This window comes from Callorhinus ursinus, unplaced genomic scaffold, assembly GCF_003265705.2.
Source record: "Callorhinus ursinus isolate GAN/ISIS: 27379988/994484 unplaced genomic scaffold, GSC_fseal_2.0 scaffold40, whole genome shotgun sequence".
Taxonomy (NCBI): Eukaryota; Metazoa; Chordata; class Mammalia; order Carnivora; family Otariidae; genus Callorhinus; species Callorhinus ursinus.
This window is the reverse complement of record NW_027397102.1, coordinates 8,095,313-8,114,975: the sequence shown is the minus strand read 5'-3', so window position 1 is coordinate 8,114,975 and position 19,663 is coordinate 8,095,313. Positions and strand designations below refer to the sequence as shown.

Here is a 19,663-nt window from a genome sequence, read left to right as displayed (position 1 = left end):
TAAACTATTGTGACTTCAACAAGATAAAAAGCTTCTGCACAGCAAAGGAGAAAATCAACAACACTAAAAGGCAACCTATGGTATGAGAGAAAATATTTGTGAATGACATACATGATAAAGGATTACTATCCAAAATATATAAAAACGACCAAACTCAACACCCAGAAAACAAATAATCCAGTTAAGAAATGGGCAGAAGACATGAAGAGTCATTTTTCCAAAGAAAACATACAAATGAAACATGTCATGAAATGATGCTTGGGATGCCTGGGTTGTTCAGCCAGTTAAGTGTCTGCCTTTGGCTCAGGTCATGATCTGATCCCAGGGTCCTGGGATGGAGTCCTGAATTGGGGGGTCCCTGCTCAGTGGGGAGTCTGCTTCTCCCTCTCCCTCTGCCTGCTGCTCCCCCTGCTTGTTCTCTCTCTCTCTGACAAATAAATAAAATCTTAATAAAAAAAAGATGCTCAACATCACTGATCATCAGGGAAATACAAATCAAAACTACCCTGAGATATCACCTTACATCTCTCAGAATGGCTAAAATTAACACCCCACAGGAAACAACAAATGTTGGTGAGAATTTGGAGAAACAGGAATTGTCTTGCTCTTTGGTTGGAATGCAAACTGGTGCAGCCACTCTGGAAAACAGTAGAGGTTCCATAAAAAGCTAAAAATAGAACTACCCTATGACTCAGCAATTACACTAGTAGGTATTTACCCAAAGGATAAAAAAATACTCAAAGGGATACATAAACCCTGATGTTTACAGCAGCATTATCAGCAATAGCCAAATTATGGAAAGAGCCTAAATATCCATCATCTAATGAATGGATAAAGAAGATACGGTGTGTGTGTGTGTGTGTGTGTGTGTGTGTGTGTGTGTGTGTGTGTGTGTATTTGGATATTACTCAGCTATAAAAAAGAATGGAGCTCTTCTGCCACCATTTTAAATTGAACTCCATACAACACTCCACTGCACTTCTGTCATGACCTGGGCTGTGGGCCAGCAACCCTGGCTGACAACTCCACCATTATGGAGGACATGAAGGAGTACAGCAACATAGAGGAATTCACAGACTGATCCAAGATCAATGTAAGCAAGAATCAACAGGATGGGGCAGCTGGGTGGCTCAGATGTTTAGGCGTCTGCCTTTGGATCAGGTCATGATCCCACGATCCTGGGATTGAGTCCTGCATCAGGCTCTGCTTCTCCCTCTCTTTCTACTGCTCCTCCTGCTTGTGCTCTCTCACTCTCTGTCAAATAAATAGATAAAATCTTTAAAAATTTTTAAAAAAGAATCAACAGGATGATGGTAAAATGTTTATTGGAGGTTTGAGCTGGAATACAAGCAAGAAAGATCTGACTGAATATTTGTTTTGATTTGGGGAAGTTGTAGACTGTACAATTAAAACAGATCCAATGACTAGAAGATCAAGAGGATTTGGATTTGTGCTTTTGAAAGGTGCTGCTAGTGTTGATAATGTTTTGGAACTGAAAGAACACAAACTGGATGGCAGATTGATAGACCTCAAATGGACCAAAGATTTAAAAGGGAAAAAAAAAACCCAAAAAGGTTTTTGTGGATGGATTGAACCCAGATACTTCTGAAGAACAAATTAAAGACTATTTTTGGAGCCTTTGGAGAGATTGAAAATATTGAACTTCCCATGGATACAAAAACAAATGAAAGAAGAGGATTTTGTTTTATCACATATACAGATAAAGAGCTAATAGAGAAATTGTTAAAAAGCAGATATCATCAAATTGTTTCTGAGAAGTGTGAAATCAAAGTTGCACCAGCCAAAGAGGTATATAGGCAACAAAAAAGAGGAAGAGGTGTTGCAGCTGGTGGATGAGGTGGCACTAGGGGTTGTGGACGATGTCAGGGCCAAAACTGGAACCAAAGATTTAATAACTATTATGATCAAGGGTATGGAAATTACAATAGTGTCTATGGTGGTGATCAAATCTATAGTCGCTATGGTGGCTATGATTATACTAGGTGTAACTTGGGAATTATGGATATGGACAGGGATATGCAGATTACAGCGGCCAAGAGAGCACTTACAGCAAAGCATCTTAAGGGTGTGGCAATCACCAAAACAACCACCAGCCATACTAAAGGAGGACTTTGGAAAAAACAGGAGGAGATTGCTAAAGTTGACCCATCCTGTAGGATGACATTGAAGATTGGTCTTCTGTTGAACTAAGATGATTATTTTGTAAAGGCCTTTCTAGTGTACAAGACACAACTGTATCCAAATGTATATAGCTGCCAATTAGTTTTCTTTTTTATTTTGTCTTTTGCTATCTGTTTTATGACTCGATGTGGATTTGTGTTTATACAGATTTTATTTGTATGATTTCATGTTAAACCTCAAATAAATGTTTCCTTATGTGAAAAAAAAAAGGAATGAAATTTTGCCATTTGCCACAACGTGGATAGAGCTAGAGAGCAATATGCTATGTGAAATAAATCAGTCAGGGAAAGACAAATACCATATGATTTCACTCACATGTGGAATAAAAGAAACAAAACAGATGAACTTGGAGGGGGGAAAAAGATGAATATCATAAAACAGACTCTTAACTATAGAGAAAAACTGAAATTTGCTGGAGAGAAGGTGGGCGAGGAATGAGTTAAATAGGTGATGGGTATTAAGGAGGGCACTTGTGATGAGAACTGGATGTTGTATGTAAGTGATGAATCACAAAATTCTGCACCTGAAACTAATATTACACTGTGTTAACTAATTGGAATTTAAGTAAAAACTTGAAAAAAAATCCAATAGAACGGATCAATTAAACCAGGAGCCGGTTCTTGGAAAAATCAATAAAATTGATAAACCTCTAGCCAGACTTATCAAAAAGAAAAGATAAAGACCCAAATAAATAAAATCACAAATGAGAGAACAGAAATAGCAACCAACTACACAGAAATACCAACAGTTATAATAGAATATTATGAAATTTATATACCAACATAAGGACAACCTAGAATAAATTGATAAAATCCTATAAACATGTAAAGTACCAAAATTGTAAAAGCAAGAAATGGAGAACTTGAACACACCAATAACCAGCAAAGAAATAGAATCAGTAATCAAAAAAATCCCAACAAACAAAAAACCATGGCCAGATGGCTTCATGATGAATTCTATCAAACATATAAAGAAGAGTTAATACCTATTCTTCTCAAACTATTCCAAAAAATAGAAATGGAAGGAAAACTTCCATATTCATTCTGAGGCAAGCATTACCCTGATGCCAAAACCAGATAAAGACACCACAATAAAAGAACTACAGGCCAATAACTCTGATGAACATAGATTCAAGAATCCTCAATAAAATACTTAAAAACCAAATTGAACAAAGCATAAAAAAAATTATTCACTACATTCAAGTGTGATTTACTCCTGTCTTGCAGGAATGTGGCTCAATATTCACAAATCAATTAACATGATATACCACATTAATAAAAGAAATGATAAGAACCCTATGATCATCTCAATAGATTCAGAAGTAGCATTTGACATAGTAAAACACTCATTAATGATTAAAAAAAACCCTTCAACAACGTCAGTTTACCTCAACATAATAAAGGCAATATATGAAAAACCCACAGTTATTACCATCCTCAATGAAGAAAAATTGAGAACTCTTCCTCTATGGTCAAGAACAAAAGAAGGATGTCTGTCCACTCTTACCACTTTTATTCAACATAGTACAGGAAGTCCTAACAACGGCAATCAGACAACAAAAAGAAATAAAAGACATCTAAATCAGCAAGGAAGAAGTCAAACTTTCTTTATTTGCAGGTGACATGATTCTCTATATAGAAAACCCAAAAGACTCCACAGAAAGAAAAAAAAAACCTTCTAGAAGGTATAAACAAATTCAGTAAAATTGTAGGATACTGAATCAACATACATAAATTTATTGGATTTCTATACACCAATAATGAAGCAGCAGAAAGAGAAATTAAGGAAAGAACCCATTTATAATTCCATCAAAAACAGTAAGATATCTAGGAATAAACCTAACCAAAGATGTGAAAACCTATAATTTGAAAGCTGTAAGACACTTATGAAAGAAATTGAAGATGACACAAAGAAATGGAAAGACATTCCATGTTTGTGGTTTAGAAGAACAAATATTGTTAAAATTTCTATACACCCAAAGCAATCTACAAGTTTGATGTCATCCCTATTAAAATACCATCAGCATTTTTCACAGAGCTAGAACAAACAAACTTAAAATTTGTATGGAACCACAAAAGACCCTGAATAGCCAAAGCAATCTTGAAAAAGAAAAATAAACCTGGAGGGATCACAATTCCATACTTCATATTACAAAGCTGTAATGATCAAGACAGTATATTACTGGTACAAAAATGGACACATAGATCAATAGAACAAAATAGAAAGCCCAGAAATGAACCCAGAACTATATGGTCAATTAATCTTCAACAAAGCAGGAAAGAATATCCAATAGAACAAAAACAGTCTCTTCATCAAATGGTGTTGGAATTCTGGACAGCCACATGAAAAAGAATGAAACTGGACCACTTTCATACACCATACACAAATGTAAATTCAAAATGGATTAAAGACCTGATGTTAGACCAGAAACCATAAAAATTCTAGAAGAGAACACAGGTAGTAACCTCTTTGACATTGGCCATAGCAACGTTTTACTAGATATGTGCCCTGAGGCAAGGGAAACAAAAGCAAAAATAAAGTATTGGGGCTACATAAAAATAAAAGAGCTTCTGCACAGTGATAGAAACAATAAAAAAAACTAAAAGGCAACCTACAGAATGAGAAAAGATATTTGAAAGTGACATTTCCAATAAAGGGTTAGTATCCAAAATATTTAAAGAATTGATAAAACTAAGCCCCCAAATGAATATTCCAATTAAAAATGAGCAGAAGATATGAATAAACTTTTTTTTTCAAAGAAAACATACAGATGGCTATCAGACACATGAAAAGTTGGTCCATATAACTCATCTGTAGGGAGATGAAAATCAAAACTACAATGAGATATCACCTAACAGCTGTCAGAATGGCTAAAATCAACAACACAAGTAACAGCAGGTGTTGAGGATGTGGAGAAAGGGGAACTCTCTTGCACTGTTGGTGGGAATGTAAACTGGTGAAGCCACTCTGGAAAACAGGATGGAGTTTTCTCAAAAAGTTAAAAATAGAAGTATCTTGCAATTCAGTAATTGTACTACTAGGTATTTACCCAAAGAATACAAAAATATTAATTCAAAAGGATAACTGCACCTTGATGTTTGTAGCCACATTATCTACAATAGCCAAATTATGGACACAGCCCAAGTGTCCCTCAACTGATGAGTAAAGAAAAGGCGGTACACACACACACACACACACACACACACACACACACACACTGAAATATTACTCAGCCATCAAAAGAATGAAATCTTGCCAATTTACAATGATGTGGATGGAGCTAGAGAATATTATGCTATGCAAAATAAGTCAGACAAAGACAAATACCATATGATTTGACTCATATGTGGAATTTAAGAAAACAAACAAGCAAAGGCAAAATAAGAGACAGAGGCAAACCAAGAACCAGACTCTTAAGTATAGAGAGGTTACCAGAAGGGAGGTGGGTAGGTGGATGGGTTAAATAGGTGATATGGATTAAGGCGTGCACTTGTGATGAGCACAGGTGATGTATGGAAGTATTGACTCAATATATTGTATACTTGAAACGAATATAACATTCTGATTTAATCAAAATCAAACCTGACATATATGAAATAATTCAATTTCATATATGCTGGGGATTAGGATTTTAACATACCATTTTTTGGCTTGGGGGAAACACAGTTTACTCCATAACAGTGCCATAGTCAAAAATTGAGAATTTTAGAAACAGAGATATCAGGGATTAAATTTTGGCTCCACTTTGGGTCCTGGATAAGTCACTCATTTTTTCTGAGTGTCATTTATATGTAAAATTGAGATAAGACTATTGACCTCATTCTGTTTTGTGAAGATCAATGCCGGTGAATGTAAAAAGCATGGCACATAGTAGGAGGTTAAAAAATGACAGTTTTATTATATTAGTACAAGATTCCTTTGTCAGATAAGTAGTAGGACAGGTTATATTTGGTAGAATTAGTATCATCCAGGTTTAAATGATACATATAATTTCTGGATAATTTTATATGTTGTGTCTAATGCTTGCTGATATGATTTCTGCTCATGTTTCCAAATGATTATATAAAATGTACCTTATATCACAGACAAAAATATGACCCTTTGAATTTTGATATCACAGACTCCCTAATTTGAAAAACATTAGAGAATTCCAGTGAGAATCCCCAAATTATATAATGGTCCCTCAGATCCAAATTTGTAGCTGAATCTGTGATTTAGCAGAAATTAATGTAAAACTTTGTTTTCAGACAGCTTCTTTGGCTGAAATGAAGAGTATAAATGCCCTTTCTCTCTTTCTCATATCATGTATATCTTATGCAAAAAGCCCTCAAAATTTGCTTGATCTAGAAAAAAATATATGATCAATTAAGTTTGTGGCTGACGATGGCCATTACCACGGAGTGGGGGATGGGGGGCAAGTACTGTCATTGCAAATGTAGAAGGAATGTGGCTATGAAGAACTGCACTTGATGGCAAACCCCACGCAGCCTGTGCCTGGAGCATAAAGGCTGCTGTCAGCTCTTCAAAAGCTTGACTTGCTACAATTTTCAGAGTCTCATAGTGCAGATGTGTCAGGCAGAATTTGCCTCACAGTGTTTGGATTAGCTGTAAATCTACTAATCCAAGCTAATATCCAGAGGGCTATTGCTAGATCCAGGGGCTCATAAATTTGCACCACTCTTTCATCATTCTGGGCCCCAGATGGCCTTAAATGGACATAAGGCATAATGAGATCTAGAAAGTCATTATTATATTCTTAGGTCAAAATTCACAGCCCAACCTCTTTTTTTCTTTTCCTCAGGCTGGAAGGGATGATATCCTTGAAGTGCTAATATTCACTGTTGATTTACTCTGCTGAATGCTTTCAAAGTTCACAGTATTTATTTTAGATATAAATAGTATTATTGACAAAGTCTACAACAAAATATCTATTCATATGCTAATCCACACCAATTATTACAGTAAAGATAATGTCAGTTTGTCCCTCAGTTTATATTTATAGATTAAAAATATTTTAGCAATAGAAAGACAGAATTTGAACTATATTATAATAGCAACTGGGTGTTGTCAATGCATCCTTAAATTGCCAGCTTTATAAATGGCTCTTTTGAAACCAGAAAGTTGTAGGAAAGCAAAATAGAATGAAGTTTGAAATGTGTGCTTGTTTAATACCCCTTCCACCATCTCTAGCTGAGAATACAGGTGTCAGAGCACAAGAGTTCCTGTCGATTTCTAAAGTTACACTTTTATCCACTAAACAAGCATCCTTATCCGGGTTACCAAACAGAGCACTCAACAGGAACCCCTGAGTGTGCATATTAAATGTCATTTATGCTTCTGCCTAGGCCATCCACTTTAAGGAATGCTTGATCTCAGTCTGTTTCACCCTTTTCCTGTGCTCCCTGTCTATGGGTAATGAACTTTCCCCAGAGACATTTCTCAGAAAGGATCTTCATGCAGAATAGTTGATGCACATGCTTCTATTTTAAAAACCACATGTTCAGCACATTTTGCTCTTGTGAAATGGAATATGGTTTAAGTTTGTTTCAATCAAAAAGAGCATGGCTGGAAGGACTTATGTCAAAGTGCACAAGGTTTTATATACAATGAGGATTTTTTTCTCTTTCCTCATGATTGAAGAGGATAAAATATAAAACATACTCTTTGCTACAACAGTTGCTTTTTTATATATGAATTACTTTATAAGGCAGCTTGTTATGAAAACACCATCTTCTCTATTTTTTTGTATTCAACTTATTTATTGTAAGATTCACATAAAGAAAAACAGTTCTTGCCTCTACAATGAAACTTAATATGTATTCACAGTAAACAGTCTCAATGTCTGAATGTAATGGGTTGTATTAAAGGCCAATTCTTGGAGTTAACTCTGCTATTAGATCAGCATGGTACACAAGGAGTTAGTTCAAAAAATGCTTTTCCTAAATCGTTTTCATACTCCGTGAAATGTGTATCTGAATATGGAAAAACCCTGACCTAAGAAATGAATGATAAAATTAAGATTAATAGTTTATTTCTAAATTGTATTATTAAATCATAGGCAATAACAACATAAAAAAGCCTTGTTTCTGACATTATTTTGTAATACCTGTGTTACTCAATGCCAACTTAAGGGTAAAAACTTTGGAAATTGAATTTTTATAGAAAGGAGATAATTTTGACTCTTTAGTATCAAGAATCCAAATAATCCTCATTCATAAGTATACTTGTTGAATTTTTGTTTTTAATTTTACAAGTTTTAACTACTCATATTTAAAACTGCATCAAAGTAGTTTGTCTCCATAGTCTGTCTTAAAGGAAATCAACAAAGATTTATTGAGTATTCACCCTATTCAAGGCATAATAGTGGAATCTGAGGGTACGAAGAAACCAGACAGCATCTTTAGTCTTGTGGAGTTTACTTTACCATCTAGTTAAGAAGACAAGACAAACTTGCATAAGTTAAAAATAAATAGAAAATGATAGCTTTTAAAGTATCCTTGTGCAAGGACTTAAGTATCATGAGTTCTAGTAGCAGTATTGTTGTTTACTGGTTATTAATTTATCAAACACTTACTGAGTACATTTTTTAGATCTTCCAAACACTATGCCAAGAACTGACCTTGGGAAAACATAATCTTTGCTCATCCTCTTTTACAGGTTACTTGTGTAGAACCAATGAAACTATATGCGTAGTTACACAAATACATATAGATGTAATGAATGGGTGCCAAAGCAGTGAAGGGGCAGATTTAGGACAGATTTACATTTTACTGTTCACAACTGATTTGCAAGTGAAAGTTATACTTCACAAACCTTTTGGAAGGTATCACTATAATTTGCATATTATATTTTGTTACTGTTTTGTTTTGTTTTGTTGATCACTGTTTTAGTTAGACCTGCTATAACAAACTTGCCATAGACTGGGTGGCTTAAGAAATAAACATTAATAGGGGCACCTGGGTGGTTCAGTCATTAAGGGTCTGCCTTTGGCTCAGGTCATGATCCCAGGGTCCTGGATCGAGCCCTGCATTGGGCTCCCTGCTCGGCGGGAAGCCTGCTTCTCCCTCTCCCACTCTCCCTGCTAGTGTTCCCTCTCTTCCTGTGTCTCTCTCTGTCAAATAAATAAATATAATCTTTAAAAAAAAGAAATAAACATTAATTTTCCCAGTTCTGGGGGCTAGGAAGTCAAAGATCAAGGTGTTGGCAGAGCTCATGTTTGTTGAGGGCTTGCTTCCTGGCTTATAGACAGCTTCTTCCTTGGTGTATCCTCACATGTCCCAAAGAAAGAGAGGGGGAAAGAGAGAGACAGAAAGCTCTCTCCTGTCTCTTCCTAATAGGGTACTAATCCCATCATACCACCCTCTTGACCCAGATACCTGAGAAAAGACCCATTGGAGGGGCCTAAATATTATCTAAATATTATCAGATTGATAATTAGAGTTTCTACATAAGAGTTTGAGAGAGACACAAACACGTAGTCCTTAATTGCTCAATTAACTCATTTGAATGAGGGACCCAAATTTAATGGTTATGTTAGATACATGTGAACTCAATTGTGCTAAACTGAAAAATCAAGTGAGAGCAAAATGGCTATGATTATTATTACCTTTTGGAGGAGGGAGAGTCTAAAAAATAAGTCACTAAGAATTACAATATAAAACACTTGGTAACTTCAATAGATATAAAGGTGCAGGTACTTAAAAGAGAAAGAAAATATTCTAGTCAACATTTTTCTTCCTAAATCACCCACCAAAATATATCAAGACATTAGAAAGTAACTTGAGACAAAACTTAGAACTGTAATAACAGGGTCAGTTAAAGCATTACAGATATGCAGACTGTAGTTGGAATAAATCAGGCAGGTACCAGGGATGCTCTTTCTAGGATGTATTAAGTATCCCTAGTATAGTCAGGTAGCTGGGATCAAAACCTGTCTTTCTATAGGGAGAAGGTCTAGTCACACCCAGGATATGTGGTTGTGTTAGTCAGCTGGGGCTGTTAGATTAAATTACCATAGACTGGGGACACCTGGGTGGCTCAGTCAGTTAAGCATCTGCCTTTGGCTCAGGTCATGATCCTAGGGTCCTGGGATCGAGTCCCATATTGGGCTCCTTGCTCAGCAGGGAGCCTGCTTCTCCCTCTGCCAGCTGATCCTCCTGCTTCTGTTTTTTTTTTTTTTTTTTCTTCTCTCTCTCTGTTAAATAAATAAATAAAATCTTTAAAAAAAAATAAATTACCATAGACTGGATGGGTTAAACAGCAAACATTGGCTTCTTACAGTTCTGGAAGCTGGGAAGTCCAAAATCATGGTGCCTGTTCTTGGTGAGAGCCTTCTTCTTGCCTTATGGGTGGTAAACTTATCTTTATGTCCTCAAATGGCAGAATGAGAAAAGGCTAGCTCTCTTCTTCATATGGATTTATTCTTATGCGGCCCATCATGCAGGCTTTACCCTTATGACCTAATTACTTCCCAAAGCTTCAGCCCTATATACCATAATATTAGGGCCTCAATACATGAATTTTGAGGTGACAAATATTCAATCCATAGCAATAAACGATATCTAGTGGTATCTGTCACCCTGTTGATTGCCAAGATTGATTGGACTAGTGTAGTTTTTGAGTAGGGTGTCCCATTTCTCCTGGTTTTATCAATGTATCTTGGTAATTTTTTTTTTTATTTATTTTTTTTTAAGATTTTATTTATTTATTTGACACAGAGAGAGAGAGAGAGAGCACAAGTAGGCAGGCAGGCAGGCAGAGGCAGAGGGAGAAGCAGGCTCCCCGCTGAGCAGGGAGCCCGATGTGGGGCTCGATCCCAGGACCCTGGGATCATGACCTGAGCCGAAGGCAGACGCTTAACCGACTGAGCCACCCAGGCGCCCCTGTATCTTGGTAATTTAGATTACTTCCTTGTAAAATAAAATGTAGTGTGATACTTTCCAGACCTCCTTCCCTCTTCATTGTTGACCTTTGGATCCTCTCTTTCCTCCCTCTGTGTTGAAGAATTTGTAGGAACTATTGCTATTCCTATAGCAATAGTTAAAATTGTCTTATTTTTGTTCAGAGTGGTTCCCAAACAGGTAGTACAACAGAAAAATTATGCCCACTTAGACAAAAAGTAGGGCACGTTGATAAGGGAACAAAATTCAAATTCAATCTTTACAACTTAAGATCACACTGGGGTCCCAAAGCACTATATGGCAGCTTTTTTTGCATTACTAGAAGTACTATATTTTCTGCTTATCAAAGTGATATCATGTAATATGGTAGAAAAAAAACTTACAATGTGATAAAAATTATCAAAAACCTTTCATAAAAATGCACATCTACAAATTGAAAATGGACTCTGAAACCTTCATGAAAGTACTAAGAGTATACTAATTATGTGTATCAAATCTATTGTTTTCTTAAATCATCAACCCTTGTTCCCATATGATGAAGTTTGGGGTCTGGAAAGTTTGAGTACTAAACATCAACAGGCCAATAACTAGTAATATCCAGTATGTTTAAAGCAATTGTTCTTTTGAAATTTTCATGAGAGAGAGTGGATGAAGATCTTTAATATTCTTATAAATTCCATGGGCTTTTCCCAGGAAAAAATGTGAATACACACTTATGAACAAAATTTAAGATACCATTGAGGAACTTCATGGAAATATTGAAGTGTCTTCTGAACCCAGATTTTAATAACTGTTTTTTTTTTTTTGAGTCATTTCCTCTACACACAACTGAGATTGCCAGATAGTTGAATCAGGAGGAATAAGTGAACAGGATTTTCAGGGAGCATTTAACACAGTTGACAAAACAAATCCTTCTTAATAGAAGCCAAAAATCCTCACTTTGGATAGATTTAAGATTTGGTGTATTGTTGTTGTATAGTTTTTTAGGTTTTTGTTGTCATTCTTAGGTTAATGTCTTCAATTTAAATTAAGCAAATGAAAAAAAATTTTAAAGATTTTATTTATTTATTTGAGAGAGACAGAGAAAGAGAGCATGAGCAGAAAGAGGGAGAAGCAGACTTCCTGCTGGACAGGGAGCCCAATGCCGGGCTTCATCCCAGGACCTTAGATCATGACCTGAACTGAAGGCAGATGCTTAACTGACTGAGCCACCCAAACATCCCAAGCAAATGAAATTTTAACACAGAGCTAACCTGCACTCATGTAACAGTTCATAACATGTCAGTTTTTGTAAATATTTTGTCTGTTTTTGTTTTCACAACAATTTATTTACCTCTACTTCTGATTAGTTTGAAGGGGAAAATAGATTCCTTTATCAAGGCCCACAAATTAGAAAGTATTTACAAAAGATTTTCTACCAATGCCATGTGCAATTAGTTACAAAGATAGAAAAGCTGTTTTCTGTTTGGGTTATAGATCACACCTTTTCTCATATATCAGTCTACAACCAGAAATGGGATAAAATAGAAGTAGTTTCCACTGAATGAGTGGGCAAGGTTGCATGATATCCTCCTGACAAGGGAGAAACTGGAGGCAAAGTGTAGAAATGAATATTAATGTGATGCACTTTCTCCAAGATTATGCAATGAAGGCATTGGGATTTTATGGACCCCATAATGACATCTATAGATTTTTATGGACTTTTATTTTTTTAGCTATCAGACCATCTTATCACATATATCTATATATATTTGATCAAAATAACAACTTAAATACATTCTCCTCAGATGTACTCAAATAATGTAATTAAGAGTGATATATATGTACGTATGTATGTATCTATCTATCTATTCAATCAGGTTGAGTTTATTAACAGACATGATTCTTAGAAGAACACTTAGGATCCTTTAGCTTCCTGTTACTCTCAGATTTATTTGTTCTGAAGTCTTTATTTTTTTTTAAAGACTTTATTTATTTATTGGACAGAGAGAGACAGCGAGAGCAGGAACACAAGCAGGGGGAGTGGGAGAGGGAGAAGCAGGCTTCCTGCTGAGCAGGGAGCCTGATGTGGGACTCGATCCCAGGACCCTGGGATCATGACCTGAGCCGAAGGCAGACGCTTAACGACTGAGCCACCCAGGCACCCTGTTCTGAAGTCTTTAAAAGAATGTTAAATACTACAGAAATGATGACAGAACCCTGTGATGCAACTTTAGAATTCCCTTGAAGTCACTGTTCAAATACTATTTGTCACCTCCCAAACATTATATGCATAATCTACATTCAAATATTTATGTACTAACAGTGCCTACTAACTTTATTCATGTCCTATCTCATCTGCCATTTTGAAGTACCAAAATGAGTTTCGTTCTAAGATTGATACTAACATTCCAACACTCTGGAATCTAAGCTTTTTAAATCTTTCTCCTTTCAAAAATCTATTCCTTGACTTTCTTTTTTCTTAAGATTTTATTTATTTATTTGACACAGAGAGAGAGAGCAGCAGCAGAGGGAGAGAGAGAAGCAGATTCCCCACTGAGCAGGGAGCCTGACTCAAGGCTTGATCCCAGGACCCCGGGATCATGACCTGAGCAGAAGGCAGAGGCTTAACCTAATGAGCCACCCAGGCAGCCCTATTCCTTCACTTTCTATACAACTACACATTACCCTGGTCCTACATATTCTTTATTCAATTTCACTTTTTTTCATCTTACCCCATTTATGTCTTCTGTACAATTCTTTAATCCCACAAGAACCTCTACTCTTATTTATCCTACCTCCTTTAACTGCATCTATCCTTTCAGTCTTTTATTATCATTATCATTTTTAAAAATTTTTATTATGGTGTAGTAAAAAACACTTAACATAAGACTTACCCTTCTTAAGAGTAAAGTATTATTAAAAATTTGCACATTGTTTTAAAGCAAATGTCTAGAAGATTTCCATCTTGCATGACTGAAACACTATATTTATTGAAAAGCAAATCCCTATTTACCCCTCCTCCCAGCCATTGGCAACCACAGCTCTACTTTCTGCTTCACTGAGTTTTGCTACTTTAGAGAATTTACATATGTGAAATCACGTAGTTTTTGTCCTTCTGTGACTGGCTTATATGAAATAGCATAAGGTCCTCAAGATCCATCCATGTGGTGGTGACAGGATTTCCTTAATTTTTTTATGGCTGAATATTTCATTGTATGTATATATCACATTTTTTATTCATTAATTTTTTGGTGAACACTAGGTTGTTTCTACTTTTCAGATATTGTAAATAATGCTGCAATGAACATGAAAATGCAAATATCTATTCAAGATTTTGTTTTCAATTCTTTTGGATAAATACCCAGAAGTGGAATAGTTGGACCATATAGTACTTCTAATGTTTTGAGGAATCTCTATTCTTTCTTCTATAGTGCCTGCACCATCTTACATTATAAACAATAGAGTACAAGAGTTGCAATTTCTCCACATACTCACCAACACCTGTTATTTTCTTTGTAATAGTGACTATCTTAACACGGGTAACAAGAGCTCACTGTGGCTCTGATTTGCATTTTGGTGATGATTAATGACATGAGCCTTTCTATTTGCCTGTTGGCCATTTTCTTTAGATAAATGTCTGTTCAATCCCTTTGCCCATTTTAACTGGGTTATTTATATATTTAGCATTGTAGAAGATTCTTACAGATTTAAATATTAATGACTCATGAGACATATGACTTCCAAATATTTCCCCCAATTTTGTCAGTTGTCTATTCACCTTTTGTCAATATATAATATCCTCTTTTATCGCTAGTAACAATACTTATTTATTTACATTTACTTATTTATGTATTTATTTATTTATTTATTGCTTATGGTCTCTTTTCTCTAACATAAGTATGACCACCCCTGCTATTTTTTAAGCTTTTACATGGAACATCTTTTTCTAATTTGTCATTTTGAACCTATGTGTGTCTTTAAATCTAAAATATGTCTTCTAGATAACATTAATTGGATCTTGTTTTTTATCTGTTTAGCCACTCTGTCTTTTGATGCTGGTATTTAATTAATTTATATTAAAGTCATTACTTACTTTAAGGTCTTACTCTTGCCATTTTGTTATATTTTTCTGTGTTTTGATGTTTTTTGTCTCTTTTTACCCTTTCTGCCTTCCTTTGTGTTTCTTTCAGTTTTTGTGGTAACATGCTTTGATTATTTTATCCTTTTGTGTGTTTGTGTATCTTCTATAGGGATTTTCATAAGGTTACAATGGGGCTTACATAAAATATATTGATAACAATCTATTTTAAGCTGATAACTTATCTTCAGTTTCATACAAAAACTCTACTATTTTACTCCCCTCACACTTTATTGAGGTCATAAATTACAGATTTTTACTTTTATATTCATTAATTTATCTCATAATTTTTCAAAATACTTCTGTTTTTAACTTCTAACCATAGTAAAAAGTGATTTATACACCAGCATTACAATATTACATTATCCTGCATTTGTCTGTACCTTTGTCTTTACTAGTGAACTTTATACTTCCTGTGTTCTCATGGTGTTGTTTAGTGTCTTTTAGTTTTATCTTGAAAGTCTCCCTTTAATATTTTGTGTAAGGCAAGTTTATTGGTGATAAACTCCTTCAGCTTTTGTTTATCTAGAAATTTTTTTCTCTCTCCATTTTTGAAAGCAGTTTTATTGGATATAATATTCTTGGGTGGTCATTTCTTTTAAGCACTTTGAATATATCATCCCGCTTCTTTCTGGCTTGCAAGGTTTCTATTGAGAAATTCCTTTATGTGATCAATCACTTTTCTCTTGATGCTTTCAAAATTCTCCCTTTATGCTTGACTTTTGATAATTTGACTGAAATGTATCTCATTATGGATTTTTGTGGTTTATTTTAGTTGAAGGTATTTGTACTTCCTTTTGTCTTTTTAATAAATTATTCTTTTCTTTTTCAAGTTTTTATTAAGTTCCAGTTATTTAACATATAGTGTAATATTAGTTTCAGGTATAAAATTTAGTGATTCATCACTTACATACAACACCCAATGCTCATAATGAGTGCCCCCCTTAATCCCCATCATCTATTTAACCCATTCCCCCATGTACGTCCCCTCCAGTAACACTCAATTTGTTCTGTACAGTTAAGAGTCTTTCCTGGATTGCCTCTTTTTTTCCTACTATATTCATCTATTTTCTTTCTTAAATTGCACACATGGGGAAATCATATGGTATTTGTCTTTCTCTGACTGACTTTTTTCACTTAGCCTAATACTTTCAAGCTCTAACCATGTCATTGCAAATGGCAATATTTCTATTTTTTATAGATGAGTAATATTCCATTCTATATATACCACAACTTTTTAATTCATTCATTAGATGATGGACTTTTAGGATCTTTCCATAATTTGGCTATTGTTGAAAATGCTGCTATAAACATTAGAGTTCATGTATCCCACTGAACCAGTATTTTTGTATCATTTGGGTAAATACCTAGTAGTGCAATTGCTGAATTATAGGATAGTTTTATTTTTAAATTTTGGAGGAACCTACATACTGTTTTCCATAATGGCTGTGCCAGTTTGTATTTCCACCAGTAGTGCAAGAGGGTCCCTCTTTTTACTTATTTTATTTAAATTCAATTAGTTAATATATAGTGTATCATTACCACCCTGAACGTTCCTGATCTCGTCTGATCTCAGAAGCTAAGCATAGTTGGGCCTGGTTAGTACTTGGATGGGAGGGTTCCCCTTTCTCCACATCCTTGCCAATACCTGTTCTTTCCTGTGTTGTTAATTTTAGCCATTCTGACAGGTGGGAGGTGGCATCTCATCGTAGTTTTGATTTGTATTTTCCTAATGATCAGTGATGCTGAGCATGTTTTCATGTGTCTGTTAACCATCTGAATGTCTGCTTTGGAAAAATGCCTATTTATGTCTTCTGCCCATTTTTTTAATTTTTATTTTTTCTGCTGATTATTTAAAATTTTTTATTGTTATGTTAATCACCATACATTACATCATTAGTTTTTGATGTAGTATCCCATGATTCATTGTTTGTGCATAACACCCAGTGCTCCACGCAGAACGTGCCCTCTTTAATACTCTTCACCGGGCTAACCCATCCCCCCACCCCCCTCCCCTCTAGAACCCTCATTTTGTTTTTCAGAGTCCATCATCTCTCATGGTTCGTCTCCCCCTCCGACTTACTCCCCTTCATTCTTCCCCTCCTGCTATCTTCTTCTTTTTCTTTTTTCTTAACATATGTTGCATTATTTGTTTCAGAAGTACAGATCTGTGATTCAACAGTCTTGCACAATTCACAGCGCTCACCATAGCACATACCCTCCCCAATGCCTATCACCCAGCCATCCCATCCCTCCCACCCCCCACCACTCCAGCAACACTCAGTTTGTTTCCTGAGATTAAGAATTCCTCATATCAGTGAGGTCATATGATACATGTCTTTCTCTGATTGACTTATTTCACTCAGCATAACACCCTCCAGTTCCATCCACATCGTTGCAAATGGCAAGATCTCATTCCTTTTGATGGCTGCATAATATTCCATTGTGTATATATACCACATCTTCTTTATCCATTCATCTGTCAATGGACATCTTGTTTCTGCCGATTTTTTAACTGAATATTTGATTTTGGGTGTCAAGTTTTATAAGTTCTTTATATATTTTGTATCCTGCTGCATTACTGGATTGCTGTATGAGTTCTAATAATTGGGGGGGAGTTTTTTGGGTTTTCCACATAAAATATCACGTCACCTGCAAAGAGAGAGAGTTTGACTTCTTTGCGAATTTGAATGCATTTTATTTCTTTTTGTTGTCTGATTGCTGTTACTAAGATTTCTAGTACTATGTTGAACAATAGTGGTGAGAGTGGGCATCCTTGTCGTGTTCCTGATCTTAAGGGAAAAGCTCCCAGCTTTTTTTTCAGGTTCTTTTTTTTTCCCCCACATCTGGTACTTTAATGATGTGATTCATTGTCAAGCATAACAAAGATTAATCAGAAAATAAATGAAGGTCATATTTCAATACATTAGTTCTATTATATCTGTCTAAAGAAATACTAGCAATGAGGTAGAATATTTGCTACAAAATAGACATACTGTGAGTTTAGAAATGGGCTTTAATGTATTATTAGAATTGAGTAGTTTTGCTTTTTTTAAAAATATGGCTATGACAAGGACAGTCAATCTTATTGAGAACTGTGGTATATAAGGACATAGAACTTTTCTTATTATGGCTTTGATTATTTTACATACTATTATTCTTTTACCTTTATTGAGGACTGTTCTCAAGTAGCTCAGATTTGCCACATATAATATCTTTTCCATAACAAATATGCCCTTGTAAGGTTAGGTTCTTACTGGAGATTTTTCTTGCTTCTTCATGTAGACCTGTATTGCCATATACTTCCTTCTTAGGACCACTTTTACTGTATCTTGAATGTTTTGGATCATCATGTTTTCATTTTCATTTGTTCCATGTATTTTTAAATTTCTTCTTTAATTTCTCGGTTGATTCACTCATTCCTTAGTACCATGTTTTTTAACCTTCATGTATTTGTGGTTTTTCCATTTTTTCTTGTGGTTATCTTCAAGTTTCATAGTGTTGTAGTCACAAAATATGCGTGGTATGATCTCAGTCTTTTTGTACTTGTGGAGGCCTGATTTATGACCTAGTGTGTGACCTATTCTTGAGAATGTTCCATGTGCACTTGAAAAGAATGTACATCTTGCTGCTTTAGGATGAAATGCTCTGAATATATCTGTGAAGTCCATCTGGTCCAGTGTGTCATTCAAAGCCATTGTTTCCTTGTTGATTTTCTGCTTAGATGATCTGTCTATTGATGTGGGTGAGGTATTAACATCCCCTATTATTATTGTATTATTATGAATGAGTTCCTATGTTTGTTATTAATTGTTTTATATATTTGGGTGCTTCCAACTTGGTGGCATATTTACAATTGTTAGATCTTCTTGTTGGATAGACCCCTTTATTTTGATATAGTGCCCTTCTTCATCTCTTGTTACAGTTTTTGTTTTAAAGTCTAGTTATTCTGATATAAGAATTGCTACACCTGCTGTCTTTTGACATCAATTTGCATAGTAATATTTCTCCATTCCTTCAATGTCAATCTGCAGGTGTCTTCAGGTCTAAAATGAGTCTGTTGTAGGCAGCATAAGATGGGTCTTGTCTTTTGTTAATACATCCTGACACCTTATGTCTTTTGATTAGTGCTTTTAGTCCATTTACATTCAAAGTAATTATTAATAGATGTGAATTTAGTGCCATTGTATTTCTTCTTTTGTCATTCTTTCTGGAGATTTTCTCTATCCCTTTCTAGTCTTTGTCACTTTTAGTCTATCCTTCCCTCTCAGGGCCCCCTTTAATAAGTAATAAACCAGTAAGGCTGGTTTACAAACTCCTTTGGTCACAAATTCCTTTAGTTTTTGTTTGTCTGGGAAACTCTGTCTCCCCTTTTATTCTGAATGATAGTGTTGCTGGATAAAATATTCCTGGCTGCAGATCTGTCCCCTTCAGCATGTTG

General features: G+C 35.2%; 2 pseudogenes; both read left to right on the top strand.

The window, feature by feature from the left end:
* LOC112812089 (heterogeneous nuclear ribonucleoprotein D-like pseudogene) overlaps nt 1-2,084 on the top strand; it is a 62,303-nt pseudogene extending 60,219 nt beyond the window's left edge.
* Nucleotides 1-19,663, top strand: part of LOC112822662 (cytochrome c oxidase subunit 6A1, mitochondrial pseudogene) — an 824,062-nt pseudogene that overhangs the window by 66,372 nt on the left and 738,027 nt on the right.